This window comes from Hemiscyllium ocellatum, chromosome 20, assembly GCF_020745735.1.
Source record: "Hemiscyllium ocellatum isolate sHemOce1 chromosome 20, sHemOce1.pat.X.cur, whole genome shotgun sequence".
NCBI lineage: Eukaryota > Metazoa > Chordata > Chondrichthyes > Orectolobiformes > Hemiscylliidae > Hemiscyllium > Hemiscyllium ocellatum.
In genome coordinates, this window is record NC_083420.1 from 9818470 (window position 1) to 9830260 (window position 11791).

The window sequence follows — 11791 nt, forward strand, 5'->3', positions numbered from 1 at the left end:
GTCCCCACACCTCAGGAAGGACATACTGGCACTGGAACGTATCCAGCGGAGATTCACTCGGATGATCCCTGGAATGGTTGGTCTAACATACGAGGAACGGCTGAGGATCCTGGGATTGTATTCATTGGAGTTTAGAAGATTAAGGGGAGATTTAATAGAAACTTACAAGATAATACATGGCTTGGAAAGGGTGGACGCTAGGAAATTTTTTCTGTTAGGCGAGGAGACTAGGACCCGTGAACACAGCCTTAAAATTAGAGGGGGTCAATTCAGAACAGAAATGCGGAGACATTTCTTCAGCCAGAGAGTGGTGGGCCTGTGGAATTCATTGCCGCAGAGTGCAGTGGAGGCCGGGACGCTAAATGTCTTCAAGGCAGAGATTGATAGATTCTTGATGTCTTGAAGAATTAAGGGCTATGGGGAGAATGCGGGTAAGTGGAGTTGAAATGACAATCAGCCGTAATTGAATGGCGGAGTGGAGTTGATGGGCCGAATGGCCTTACTTCCACTCCTATGTCTTATGGTCTTAAATGCAATCATATACATGGACATATAAATGCGATCTACGGCAGGGGAAGTGAAAAGCTTTGGGAGAAGATGTTAAGATAGAGGTGCTGAAAGTCTTAATGTTGGACACTACATTAATCTCTGCCCAATCTAATGCTGTCATGGTGGCTTGGTTAAGGATAAATCAGAACAGTTTAGAATTGAGTGGAGTGCAGGCAATATCCCAGGTCTCCTATTACACTTAGAAACAAAGGCCATCTTTCTGTTGCAACTTGGACCCTTGCTTGGCAGTTGATAAAACACTAATCACCTAATGTCAGGGGAAGAGATGAGGGATTGTAACTTTCGGTACATTGATCTTTTAAAAATGCCCAAGTTTGTATGTTGCAACAACAACGCCCAGCAAAAGGCTCCTGTTGCGAATTCTACAAAACATGAAACAGTCAAAAACAAACCACCCAGTTGGTGTGAGAGTGAGCCAAGTGTAGAAACATCTGTCATTTCCTCCCTGAAAATTATCAATGTGATGAAGGTTATTTTAAATGTCAATTCACTCCAATTTGATGTGACTCTTGGAGTTCCACTTCCTAAGTTTTGTTTTGTGTATAGATTAGTTAGAATTTCTGTCACTACCCATTTCTAACTGTTCGAAAAATCCTTCAGCTTGAGAACAAAATGAGTTCTTAAACTATGTTGTCATAGTTTTCAATTCTCACCTTTCTGCCTGCGTTATTTGCTGATAACTGATTCTACCTCTCTCAGTCCCTTAATTCTGTCTGTTACAGATAACTCGCCTCATTTTTCAGTGACAACACCAACATTTCTGATAGGAAGATTACTGTCCTTCAGTTTTGGCTTTTGTTTCTCTGGCAGCTTTTGTGGAGAGGAAACCAGAGTTAATGTTTCAACACCAGTGACTCTCCATCAGAATGGAATGAGGCTGGGAAATGGTACTTATGCTGACGACAGTGCCTGGGTTTGGGAGAAGGAGTGAGTTGAATAGATGGAGGCAGTATTCAGAGAGAAAGAGAAAATGAAAAAAAAGCTGATGGCTTATCATCAGTAATTCCTTTCAGTCAAGATTAGAGTGGTGCAGGAAAAGCACAGTAGGGCAGACAGCATCCGAGGAGCAGAAAAATCGACGTTTCGGGCAAAAGCCATTCCTGATGAAGAGAGAGAAAGAGAGCGCGCATGTGAAAAAGGGGGAGTGGACAATGGGATTGCTGATAAGCTCGGAAAGGGATAACAAACAGGAGAGATGTTGACCTCATCCTCACCAGTCTACCTACAGGGGTGAGAGGGGAGTTGAATAGATGGAGATGGTTTGATTTGATTTATTGCAATTACATGTACCTAAGTACGGTGAAAAGTTTTATTTTGTGAGCACTACAGGCAGAGCATGATGAAGGGCTTTTGAATGAGATGAAGTGGATGCTGCCTGACCTGTTGTGCTTTTCCAGCACCACTCTAACCTCGACTCTAATTTCCAGTATCTGCAGTACCCACTTCCATCAATAATTCCTTTGTCTGCTTCTCTTTTTTTTCTCTCTCTGGTCACTTCCAACCTCTTCCGTCAGGCAGAAGATACAGAAGCTTGAACACACCAACAGGTTTGTTCGAGGCTGTTATTAGACTGCTGAATGGACCTCTTCAACTTCAAATAATGTTGATCCTGCACCTCCTGTGTAGCCATAACCCTGTATGCCTCACTCTGTCTAAGTGCCCTATTATCTATATGTTCTTGTTTGCTATGCTCTGCCTGTAGTGCTCACAAAATAAACTTTTCACTGTACTTAGGTACATGTAATTGCAATAAATCAAATCAAACCATCTCCATCTATTCAACTCCCCTCTCACCCCTGTAGGTAGACTGGTGAGGATGAGGTCAACATCTCTCCTGTTTGTTATCCCTTTCTGAGCTTATCAGCAATCCCATTGTCCACTTCCCCTTTTTCACATGCGTGCTCTCTTTCTCTCTCTCAGGACCATCACCATCTATCGTATTTGACTCACTTCTGCCCAAAACTCTGTCAGCAGCATAAATATCACGATTCCTCAGCGGTTTTCCGTTCTGATGAAGGGTCACCAGGATCAAAATGTTACTCTGTTTTTCTCTCTCCACAGATGCTGCCATATCTGCTGAGTTTCTCCAGCATTTTCTGTGTTTGTTTCAGATTTCAAGCATCTGCAGTTCTTTGTTTTATTAAAGAATAAATGACTGCAGATTACGAAAAGTACTTATGAAGCCAAGGCCTCTTATAATATAGGAAACCCAACAGCACATAGCATGCCATGAGCAGCAATATAATAATGGTATGATAACTTGCTTTTAATGCTTTAGCCTAGACCAGCTCGATGAAACTTTTAAGGCGTGGTAGATGAATATTTTTTGCTTTGTGAAACTGAACACTAGAAGTTCAGAAGGACTATGTCTTTGGTTTCTGTTTTAAATGCAGTCCTACATTTTATTTTGTGTACAACTGAAAATTCAGTAGGATAGTTAACAATTTGATCAGTGTCATGAACAGTTTGAAGCCTTTTCTTAGTGTAGGTGGAAAGGTAATGAAATTAACAAAAAATAACCTGTCAATGTTTTAGGATACTATAAATGCAGTGTAATCCATGTAATACAAGTTACTATTAAGTAGATTACTTGGAACTAAATTAAAAAGTCCCCAATTCCTGACATAAAAAAACCCATCAATTTGCAAGAGTGAGCAGAAAACAATTTCTATGAAATATTATAGTTACTTCTTCAAATGCAGTTTGAAAAATTGAAAGAAAAGCAATGTTTTCAATGCCTCATGCAACTAAACTTATAGAAGAACAACTGGACTAGAACACAATGTACATATGGAACAGAGGGTCATGTTATGTGTGATTACCTATTATTTAAAATTTAAAATTGTGTGGTCCTTATAGCCTGGGGAACCGGTTCTGGGCAGGCGGTTGGTTGGGTGTATAGGAAACGTACCCTCTGCCTCACATTGTTGTCAATTTGTATAACGTTTATTTTTGGGGGCTGAATCGCATCCTCGTGTTATCGGTTGTAGAAACATACAAATAGGAAGGTAGACTGCTCCACCACGCGAAATAATGACTGGTCTAATTAGTTCATCTTCCTGTTTGCTCCCAATAACATTTCAACCTTTTGTTTATTGACAATCCATCTCTACCTTGAAAAAATTCAGTCTGGTTCAGGAGGGAGAGAGTTCTAAAGACCCATCATCTTCAGAAGAATAATTCTCATCTGTCTTAAACGGGCAACCCTTTATTGAAGATCCACATCCAGCTTGGCCATTAGCCCTCAGGACTTTGTTTCAGTTGTGTTATCGTCCAATCTTCTAAACTCTAACAAAACAAGCCTAGCCTTGTCAATTTTATTTTCATAAGACAACATGCCCAATCTAGGTATTAGTCTAATACCTGACAGTCATCTGACAGTCTTACCTCGTGGTGCATCATTTGCTGACACCAACTGGAAAGCAGACTTTCAATTACTCAATAGTTTGGTGACTTACTTTGATTTCCAAAAATTTTAGAACTATATTAAAGAGTTAAAATAAAACAATTAGAATTTGAATGTCATCGTGATTTTTCTTCAGAGTTAATTGTAAAGAAATTAATCTTTAATTTATAAAGGCAATATTGAAGAAAGTGAGGACTGCAGGTGTTGGAGATCAGAGTCGAGAGTGTGGTGCTCAAAAAGTACAGCAGGTCAGGCAGCATCCAAGGAGTAGGAGAATCAATGTTTCGGACATAAGCCCTTCATCAGGAATACTGGAGGGCCGACAATAACCTATTGCCCTATGAAACCCAGGACATTTTAATTCCTTTGACCTACTTCTTCCCAGAAAATACCAAAAGATGGGTCAGAATAAATGTTGTCAGTGGAAAATGGCTGGTAAGAATCCGAGGGCCAGGGAGTTCCCACACCTTGTTCCACATTGATCTTGTGACGTTTTTCGCTAATGTTCTGTAAGCTACAGGAGTTAACAATGGCAGTGACCTGTTACAACAAATTTTTGGGTGTGGGAAACATTGAGTGGGGTTTTCGTTAGACTGCTGTCAGTTACAGAGAACTTCTCGAGGCTCTTCAAATCTAATCTCACTGAAAATTACAAAATTCACATGCATTTCTGTTAGTGTGTATTAGTTTATTTGTCCATGGGATGCAAGTGTTGTTGGTTAGGTGAACATTTATTGCCAAGAATTCGGTGGGAAGCTAGGGAAATGATTTTGGTCCTCTAGCTGAGATATTGATGATCACAAGTGAGGTGCCGGAAGACTGGAGGTTGGCTAATATGGTGCCATTGTTTAAGAAAGGTGGTAAGGACAAGCCAGAGAACTATTGACTAGTGAGTCTTACCTCGGTGGTGGGCAAATTGTTGGAGGGAATCCTGAGGGACAGGATGTACATGTATTTGGAAAGGCAAGGACTGATTAGGGAGAGTCAACATGGCTTTGTGCATGGGAAATCATGTCTCACAAACTCAATTGAACTTTTTGAAGAAGTAACAAAGAGGATTGATGAGGGCACAGTGGTAGATGTGATCTATATGGACTTCAGTAAGGCGTTCAACAAGGTTCCCCATGGGAGACTGATTAGCAAGGTTTGATCTCATGGAATACAGAGAGAACTAGCCATTTGGATATAGAACTGGCTCAAAGGTAGAAGACAGTGTGGTGGTGGAGGGTTGATTTTCAGATTGGAGGCCTGTGACCAGTGGAGTGCCACATGAATCGGATCGGTGCTGGGTCCACTACTTTTCATTATTTATGTAAGTGATTTGGATGTGAGCTTAAGAGGTATAGTTAGTAAGTTTGCAGATGACACCAAAATTGAAGGTGTAGTGGACAGCGAAGAAGGTTACCTCAGAGTATAATGGGATTTTGACCAGATGAGCCAATGGGCTGAGGAGTGGCAGATAGAGTTTAATTTAAATAATTGAGAGGTTCTGCATTTTGGGAAAGCAAATCTTAGCAGGGCTTATACACTTAATGGTAAGGTCCTAGGGAGTGTTGCTGAACAAAGAGATCTTGGAGTGCAGGTTCATAGCTCCTTGAAGGTAGATAAGATAATGAAGATGACATTTGGTATGCTTTATCGCTCAGAGTTTTGAGAATAGGAGTTATGAGATCATGTTGTGGCTGTACAGGATATTGGTTAGGCCACTTGTGGAACATTCTGTGCAATTCTAGTCTCCATATCGGAAGGATATAGTGAAACTTGAAAGAGCTCAGAAAAGATTTACAAGGACGCTGCCAGGGTTGGAGGATTTGAGCTATAGGGAGAGGTTGAATAGCTAGGACTGTTTTCCCTGCAGTGTCAGAGGCTGAGGGGTGACATTATAGAGGTTTATAAAATCATGAGGGGCATGAATAGGGTAAATAGACAAGGTATTTTCCCTAGGGTGGGGGAGTCCAGAACTAGAGGGCATAGGTTTAGTGTGAGGGTCAAGATATAAAAAAGACCTGAAGTGGTGTGTGTGGGGAATGGACTGCCAGAGGAAGTGCTGGAGGCTAGTATAATTACAGCATTTAAAAGACATCTGGATGGGTATATGAATAGGAAGGGTTTGTAGGGATATGGGCCAGTGCTGGTTGGGACTAGATTGGGTTGTGATGAGTTGGACAAAAGGGCCTGTTTTCCATGCTGTACATTGCTATTACTCTAAATGCCCTGGAGAAGGTAGGATGTTGTTTTGCCATCTTGAACCACTGCAGTTCTTGGTACGCCAAAAGTGGTTAGGACTTTGTAACAGTGACACTGAAGGAATGGCTGATGTAGTTCCAACTCAAGATGGCGTGTAGCTTGAAGGAGAACTTGCAGGTCATGTTCCTATGCATCTGCTATCCTTGTCTTTCTAGGTGGTAGAGCGATGTGTTTGGAAGATGCTGTCAAAAACAACTAGGAAAATGTGAGGACGGGAGATCAGAGTCGAGAATGTGGTGCTAGGAAAACTCAGGTCAGGCAGCATCCGAGGAGCAGGAGAATCAACATTTTGGGCATAAGCCCTTAAGCAGGAATGCCCAAAATGTCTATTCTCCTGCTCCTCTGATGCTGCCTGACCTGCTTTTCCAGTACCACACTCTCGAAGGTTCTGTAAAAGGTCAGTTACAGCAGTGCATTCTGTAGCTGGTACACTCCATCTGATTTACACTTCCCTTCATTGACAAGAACTTTATTGGTCCCATCGTGTGACGATGCTCTAACTTTAAGAGGTTATTTTGTTTTTTTTTGGAGGGTGTCAGGCAGAGGTGATGAGCTGTTGCTAAGCAAGTAAATGATTTACAAAGTTCTTGGGTATTTTTAAAGAAGATGTAACAATGGAAGCAGTTGGAAGGAGCCATCCCTCTCACACCAGGCTTTCTCATTTGTATTGAGGTTTTTAGGTTTAAGCCTTTGGGGTCTCAAAAACATTGGAAGCTTCACGGAATGCCTCTGACCCTGCTAGATTGGAGAATTGCAAATGAGAATTGGATCTGAATTTTCCTTTTTTTGCCAAGGTACGTGTTTATGGGATCTTACTATATTGGAACAGTTAATTAGTAATAGTCATTGCAGACATTATTTGGTCAAGTTTTCCAATACTGAAAATGTGTTGCTGGTTAAAGCACAGCAGGTCAGGCAGCATCCAAGGAACAGGAAATTTGACGTTTCGGGCCAGAGCCCTTCATCAGGAATGAGGAGAGTGTGCCAGGCAGGCTAAGATTATAATGAAAGTTTTCGTTACTTACTGTCTTTAATTTCTGATATGGCTAGGAAGAACTGTTTGTTTAGTGTATGGATTCTTCTGTGGATGAAGAACAGTAGAGGTCCTTTGCAAGTTTGTGAGAGTGTTGTCCTGAGCTGGGGTAGGGCTGATTGCAGGGAATGTAGGTAGCGATGCATGGCTGCAAGGGTGGAGCGGAGGATCCGGAGGGAGGTCTGTTGTTGAAGGCTTCGGATTTGTTGCAGGTACAGATTGTCCTGGTTGGGTCCAAGTTTTGTTGGTTGGAATGTAGTCCGGAGTCCGTGCGGGATCAGTCGGTTCCGTAGCTGAGGAAGGAGATGTGGCTGTGGTAGTGAGTCTGTTTGAGAACGTGGCTGAAGAGCTTCTGTGCAGTGGAGATGACCTGGGGGGTGCAGTGAGAGAGAGACTCACTGAAATCCTTGTAGAGGGAGGAAGAGAGCTTCTTCAAGGAAGGCATCTTAGCCTGCCTGGCACACTCTCCTCATTCCTGATGAAGGGCTCTGGCCCGAAACGTCAAATTTCCTGTTCCTTGGATGCTGCCTGACCTGCTGTGCTTTAACCAGCAACACATTTTCAGCTCTGATCTCCAGCATCTGCAGACTTCACTTTTTACTCAAGTTTTCCAATAGTCAAGTTATACTAAATTCCTCATTATTTTGCTTTCATCTTAACTACAGTTTAAATAAATAGCGTTTTGCTTAATGTCAAGTAGTTTGACCAGTTGCGTCACCATCTGGCACACTCACTTCACATCCAACTGGAAAATAAGAAAAAGTTGGGTCTAGGCTACCTTCTTAAAATACTTTGAGGGGGTCTGGTCTGGTCTGATCCATAACATTTTATGGTTCAAGTTTATTAGAAAGTAGTAGTAGTACTAGTTTTAATCTATGCTATAAGATAGTTTAGCATCCCTGATTTAAGAAAAACAGCAAAAACCACAGGTGGGATTCACATTCCTGATTACCAGAGATTCCAGTAGAGTGACAGGACTGGGCTTAGCTGTGGTACCCATGTCATCAAAAAACCAGTCAGCATTTTGTAGCAATGCTCATAACATGAGTAGCAGCCGTGCAACAGCATCAGTGGATGCTCAGCACACCTGAAACTGTATACCAGCAAAGAATCAATAACTGCAGCAGAGGAAAAAAAAACCCTTTTGAAGAGAGTTTTGGTATGACTCTTTAAGGAGGAGTTTAAATGGCTTTCTGCATTGCATAAATTGTGTAGGAGTGAGTTAAAGAGAACAATCCCATCATATGATTCAGACAACTTTTGATGCAAGTTCAGATAAATAATTTGCTTTTTTTTTCCTGGAGTCCCATTTGGACTTATGATACCACCTGAACTTTTGATCAACAACTTTGAAAGTCACACATTAAGTATCTACTTTATTCAAAAATGTACATTAACTTTCAGATGTGTAGTTGTACCTTATTTAACCAACTCAAAATCTTTGTCTTCATAGTGTGTGTATGGCAGGACAGAGTGGGTGAGAAGACTCGATTAAAGGTCACAGGCTTGAAGTGTTAATCCTTTCCCTCTCCACAGGTGCTGCCAGTGCAGAGTGCATTTTATTACAGATTTCCAGCATCTGCAGTACTTTGATTGCGTTGCTGTAGAGTATAGATATCTTTTACAATGCACTGCCCAAAGACATTACTGATGGTGAATTGGAAGGCTTTATTTTAATTTTTGCTATTGTGCAGGTTATGGCTTATGGCATTGCTCTGATAGGGAAAAAACAACTTTCCCTAATTGCTTTCCTGATTCCCCACCTGTTCCACCCCCCATCAAAGACAAATGTGACTCCTTGATCCTAACTCTCATTATCCCTGACTATACTGCTCCCTGACTGTCCAGGTTTCCAATTTAAAACTTTCCACCTCTACATCTCCAAGATCTCTACATTATTCCAAATTGAGTCATTCAGCACTGAAACAGACCTTTTGGTCTAATTAGCTGCAAATGTGTTGCTGGTCAAAGCACAGCAGGCCAGGCAGCATCTCAGAGATGCTGCCTGGCCTGCTGTGCTTTGACCAGCAACACATTTGCAGCTGTGATCTCCAGCATCCGCAGACCTCATTTTTTACCTTTGGTCTAATTAGCCCATCCCAACCAGGTTTCCCAAATTTATCTAGTCGCGTTTGCCTGTGTGTGACCCATATCCTTTCCTATTCATGTACCTGTCCAAACACCTTTTCGATATTGTAACCTATCACTTCCCACTGGCAGTTCATTCCACACACGAAATACCCTCAGGTCTGTTTTATCTTCTATCTTCAATGGTTCTTACTCAAAGCTCTGGCATTTCTACCCTACACCCTTCTGCCTCACTCTCTTAAAAGATCTTCCTTAAAATCTACTTTTTTGACCAAGCTTTTAGTCATTGCCTCCTACTGCTTGCCATAACACTTCTGAAATTAGATACTTTATCTGCAGGAGAATCTAACCGACAGATGCTGGGAGTTTTCAAAACTCATACTGTGAGCTGCTGGGAATTGTTGGTACAGCTGGTTATTAGGACTTATTAGTTATTATTAGACGCCAAGAATCATGAGTAGTGCTGCTGAGACCAGGAAATCAAGCATTCAGCTTGCCAGCAACACTTCCTCCTGTAGAACACACTTTTAGGCACATTTTAAATGTAGAGAATACACATGCAAGGTTAAACATCAATCTTTATGGTTTTGTGTTGAAACCTTATTTCCAGCACAACTAGCAGGAATTCAAGACACCAGCCCAGAGAATTTTCAAACAAAATGTTTTAATAATTTTAACACAAAATACTATAAATTCTGAAAGTCTGAAATGAAGAACCACTGACCCGAAACGGTAACTTTATTTCTCTCTGCAGATGCTGCCTGAGCGGCTATTTTCAGCATTTTCCAGTTTTAAATAATTTGATGGTCTTTTATAGGGGTTTTTCATTTGTCTCTCCAATGCTGATTGTAACATAATAGATACACAATATACGAATTAGCTTTTTCTTAACAAATATAAATGAGAGAAGTATGAATAATAAATTAATGTCCAGTAATAATTCACTGGTGTTTGGTTGAAAGTTATGAAACTCACCCCATCACTCTAGATCTTTGAAAGGTTGGTCTCTCAGAACCCAATTGCAATCTCAGACCACACGTGCAGACTGTTAAATGTGCTTCAGAGTCAAAGTCTGTTTGCATACAATTTAACAACAATTTGCTGAAATCCAGTTACCTGTGCTATAGTACATTAATTTCCTTGGATTAAATTACTTCTGTATATTACCTAGTAAACTTCGCAAATTTGTCCTTCCTTCACTGGAGCAACCAATGTAAATGTCCATTTCAGGCAGAGACTCGATGCTTATTGAAAAGGCTTTGAAAGGAAGTTGGAGGTTCTGTGGTGCAGCGAGTAACCTCCCTGTTTCTGACCCAGAGGTTCCAGGCTTGAGCGCCACCAAAGAACTGGAACATAACTAGATGATCAGTCTGCAATTTCTTCCCAATACATCCCATTGGCAGGCAACAAGTGTTGGATAGATCTCTGGTCAGCCATGTGATGGAAAGAATGTTAGTCTCTATTATCCCTACTGATAGCTCCGGATCTTAAACTGCTCGTAAAAGCACTTGTTGCCACTGTTTCTCAGACTCATAGTGAATGGCAACACACCGAAGACAAAATTGGTATTTTCCTCAGTGGCCAGTTAATTTGATTACATGGTTAAGGACCTATCCACTGAGTGGGTTAGCTGCCTCTTCTGCCGTTCGTAAGCCTTCCTGGAAAACTGTTTTCATGCTATACCACACTTGGTACACTGCCTCAAGGGTGCAGTAAAAAATAAACACATTTGAAATGCAAAAGAAAACTTACATTTATTGCCAATGCTTTGATGACAAACAGTTTAAATTTGTACGTCTTTCTGTTCTGCCTCTCTCTGTGCATTGTGGATTATTGAGGTCACATGACCCTTGCTTGTGCTACCTGAGCTGATAGTGCAAACACAAGCCTGAATCTGAAAGGAACCTTCATTGTGAAAATAAAAAAAGAGTAACTTTTCACATATACACAAATGGCAAATTACTTAGTTAAAACATTACCTTAACCTTCCAATATACACATGGTCTAGAATTTCTTTTTACACATCCCCATCAAGGTAGTGACATAAGAAATTCTAGATTGAAATACTGCACTGTTAACTAAACAAGAAAAGAAAACATCAATGTAAATATTAGTATTGCTTAATCTGAAAAAAGAAAGTTTTTTTTAAAACAATCTACACAATGTTTTATTTACAATGATTCTTTTTATCTATTATACAAAACTCATTGAGGGCTGAGAAAATGTGTTCTGTACATTAAGTTCATATATTGTACTAACCTATCCTTTGTTACGCAACAAACAAAATATATTCTGTTTATTGTGCACTGTTTCTTAAACAGTTTTACTTAATGCAGCCAATGTTCATCCTGAAGTTCATACTGGCTGCTACATATTCAGAACATGTCAACTTTTGTGAAGACAATGCTGCTTATGGATGCCTGAATGAATAAGCAATGCATACCTCA